Here is a 4755-nt window from a genome sequence, read left to right on the forward strand (position 1 = left end):
TAATATAATAATATTAAATTTGGATAAACATGATATTTTTTCATTTAATAAATAAATATAAAAATAAAATAACATAATTAATAATAAATAAATGAATAGATAAGCATGACTCATGCTATATATACCTGTACACTTAATTACAAAACCCACCGAGAAGAAGCAACCGAGAGAGAAGGAACGATAGAAAAAAGAAAAGGGAAGGGAAGAAGAAGAAAAAAAAAGAAGAAAAATCCATGCCTCTTTCCGAAAAATCCCAATAAACCACCAACTATTCACCTCATATCATAAAACAATATAGCGCTGGAGATGACGTAAGAGGATTGAGCAAAAACAAGAAAATCCAACAAAGATATTCCGCAAATCGGCAACGGTATTCCGTATTCAGGCTAGGTACTTTACGCTTATTTTTCTTATAGCTACACACCAAATTAGAGGTTGGCTTGAATAACAAAGTTGTACCTCTTGTTGCATAGATGAGGAACTTACCGCCCGTCATTCCAAAATATTTCGGAACTAACATTTTCGGAATGCCGGAGTATCCTAGTTCACCATAGGACGATATTTAAATCTGGTATCGTTCGGTTAGGAATTTGACAAAACTTTCGATAAGAGAATTAAAGATCATAAAAAGTTACACATGCTGGAAAAAAAATGGGCCGCGCGTGGCCGCCGGACGGCCAACCACGCGTCGGAGCAGTCGGCGCGTGTAACGCACGTGCCGCCGGAACGGCGATTTTCCGGCGGTCGAACGTTTCTGATGATATTTCCGACTTTTTGGCCAACTTTCGTAATGTTTGGATATATCTTCTAATTAATATGAATTTTTGAAACTTAAGTAAAATTAACCGGGTTAATTTTGAACAAAAATAATCTGGAAATGATCAACTAGTTACTTAAAAACTCTAACATATAAATATCATTCATAATATATTTTTTTAGGACTTGCTCCAGCAACTCGGATTATTAATCAAGCCTAAACTGTAAATTAACAGGTGAGCAAATTACTATTCATTCTTCTATTAAAGCCTTTGGCATTTGGCCTGGAAATTTCAATAGTATTTATTTAATGTTCAAATATCATCCACAATTCATTTCAATTACTGATATATTTTCTTGCATATTTATGAATGGATTGATATATCATTAATGAATGGAGTCATGGACAACGGATTTCGGTCCGGAAATTGAGTCCACTGGACAACGTGGCTTCGGCCTGGAAAATGAGTTCAACGAACAACAGATCAAAAAACCCGGGTATATGGTTCATCTGAACAACGCGCACCGAGTATTTCGGTTCGGAGAATGGTTCACCCGGCTCGTAAAAAGTGTTCAATTAGAGCCACCAATGTTAATTTATGGAATTTTCATTTATCTATTATTTCATTGCATATCATTAATAATATCTAAATTTTTATGCCTATTATTTCATGTATAATTATGATGAAGTGCTATTTAAAAGCCATATACTAATTTAAACTCACTAAGTCCTCAAAGACTTAACCCTCTATTTCATTTCGTCTATTGTAATTTCCAGACACAGGAACCCCCGAATTGGAACAAGAGGAAAATAATCTGAAGCTGAAATAAGAGCATTTGAAAGTTGAGATGATCTATTTATAAATGAATGTTAAACTTCCGCTGTAACATAATTGTACATATGAATGTTAAACTTCCGCTGTAAAATAATTGTACATATTTGAAATAAGAATGTAAATATTTGTAGATAATCTTTAAATTATGGTAGAATGTAACGTACTGTACTTTTCATACTCTCAATTTGCGGAAAAATTTAAAAATTTTCTTAAACATAAAATAGCATTCAAAGTTTGCCATAAAGTATATCAACCAAGTCTCCCATAAGACATGGTTGTTCAAATTAACTACAATAAAATTGCTCACAAAAGGTTTGCTCAAAGTTTTTCCCTCAAAACATAAAATCAGAGTAATTTAACATTTGCATAAAAACATAAACATTGCGGTCCTCGGGTTAGCCTCTCGCTCAGTCCAAGCCTGCCCCTTGGTCGCCACCTCCTGTCTCCTCATCAACATACTCACCTGCATCGATCAAGTCTAGTGAGTCTTAAGACTCAACACGTATAAACTGAGAAATAGCGAGTACTACATAATAAAATCGCATGCAACTTTAAAATAGAACATACATACTTGAACTTGAATTTGCGAAATGAACTTGAACATACGTACGTACATAATTAGACGTGCCATCAAAATAAACTTTCTTAAACATGCTTGCATACTTGAACATACATAATTTCATCATTTTTTTCGTAGATGATGTTTCAAAGCAAGTTACATATACATAATAAACGCCTGATCAGACAAACCACAGTACTAGGCTGACAGGGACGTATCCACTGCCACATACATGAGATCCCCGTTCATAATTTAACGGGGTGGAGAGGTCCTCGGCCACGTTCACCGACTTCCAAACCCATTCATAATTTGGTCACAAGGCATTTAGCATACCTCAAAAACTTAAAAAAAATGTTTTCTTGCACGTCAACATACTTACTTGGCGTTGAGGGATTCGTTGGACTTCGATCGGGGCCGTCGCTGCTGCACTTACTAACATGAAACTGCATACTTAACCTGCATAGATTAGACGTATTAATCATAGTTACTTACAAGTTCATTCAATTCCTTAGGACGTTCTAAAATTCCCATGAATCGACCTTGTAAAACATTGTACTAAACCATAACATGAAACTCCAAAGGATTCAATAAGATTTCCCAAAAACGAGAGTACACAGACCCCGTGCCCAGGTCCGGCTTCGGGTCCGTGTAGGTGCGGTGCAATGTGTCGTGAAGAAAGTAGAGGCACAGACCCCGTGCATAGGTCCGGTTATGGGTCCGTAGACACTGGAAAAAGGCACTCCGGAAGAACAAAGGCACAGACCCGTGCTCTGGTCTGTGTGAAGGTCCGTGTCGGCACGCAAAAGTTGCATCCAGAAGAAAATAAGGGCACGGGCCCCGTGCCAGGGTCCGTGTCCGGGTCCGTGTACCCTCGATAAAAGCAAACCAACGAAAATTCAATACATGTGCTGCTTATCATCCTAGACTTGATTGTGCGGACCATGAACCGATACCCCGAGACCCATCCTAGCATTCCATAACAATGAACCAAACTTGTATAAACGCCCCAAAGCAACGACGTTCACCCTACGACACATACGACGCAAAATATAGCCAATGACATCAATTCGTTTCCTACGACTTCTAATTGATTCAAGTGCCTATCGACATGAAATGAAACCTCAAAAATACTCCCAACATCATTATCAATATACCTATACGCAGCAACGATCACCCGTCGATCCCCAACGAAGCCTGCAACATTAAAACTTCAAGAACGCATCAACATCATACTTTCCTGAAAACGCAGTTTGAGCAGTTTCACGAAAAACACCATAACTCACTCAATTGTTATCCAAATAACTCGAATTTTATATCAAATCGAAGGTATCAAAAAGTTCTACGTTTTTCACGTGGAAAGTTTTCTCAGAATCTCAACTGAAAAATGAAGTTTTCAACAAACAGCAAATTACGAAATTTCAGATCTAAAAATATTTCAAAACTGATCCAAAACATTTTCCGCTCAAACGACGAACGTCGCACATGAATTTTTACGCATAAAAATAACACAACACTTAATATGACAAGATCGATGCAGAAAGAACAGAAAATACGTGCCTTTGATGATATACGTTACCGAAACGATGATACCGAAGTAGGGATGGCGCGAGGATTGATCCGGGACGAACGTGGCGCTAAAATCTTTGAAGAAAAGTGGCGAGAATTACTGAAATCTTTGAAGAGAGGGGGCGGCTGCTGAGTTTTCCCTAGAACCCTAGGTTTGCTCTCCAAAATAATGGGGAAAGAAAATGTGTACGTGTGTGGTGTGTGTTAGACGTGTATGTGTGTGTGTATAAGTGTGTGTGCGTGAGTTAGGTAGTAATTTAGGGAATGATTATTGCATAATTTCAAAATTAACAATGCTAATTAAAAGGCTAACTAAATTGCTACTAAAATGTTAGATTAAATGTTGATAAAAATGCTAACTCACTAAAAAGAGAATTTTAAAGATACACAATTGAAAGTCTTTAAAAGTTTTAAAATCACAACATCGCCTAATAATTAAATTAGGCTTTTAAAATGTTAAAAAAACTAAATAAATCATTTGAATACCATTTTCTTGACTTTAAATAAAATACCGTATTTTAAAATTGCCTAAATCGTCGCCGGTCTCTTTTCCTCGATCCCGCCTCGAATAATCGCCTGAAACATAAAACTCAAGGAAAACGCTTTAACGTGCATCATATAATAATTTAAAATAATCCAAATTCATAAATCATGAATTAAAACACAAATTAATAAAATAAACATGAGGAATTTAATAACTTGCACGCACGTAATTCATGTGGATCTCTAATTTTCGGGACGTCACAATCTATCCCCCTTAAATTGAATTTCGTCCCCGAAATTCGCTAATCCTCGATAATCCAAAAGTTTGGATTCTTAATTCTAGTATCCAACCAATCCACGTTACCGCTGCGCTACTCTGATAAAAAATATTTAAGTCTTAGGATATCCTCACTTATCTTCAATCCTAATTAAATTACCTACCAAAAACCTCAGTTTGCGAATCACAACTTAAAACGACTTATGGCGTATTAGTTTTACTTTGCTATGAACTCGAATTCTGACTTTTCTCACAATTCCAAATATTAGGAATAGAGG

Source organism: Primulina eburnea, chromosome 7 (genome assembly GCF_022965805.1).
Source record: "Primulina eburnea isolate SZY01 chromosome 7, ASM2296580v1, whole genome shotgun sequence".
NCBI classification, from domain to species: Eukaryota; Viridiplantae; Streptophyta; class Magnoliopsida; order Lamiales; family Gesneriaceae; genus Primulina; species Primulina eburnea.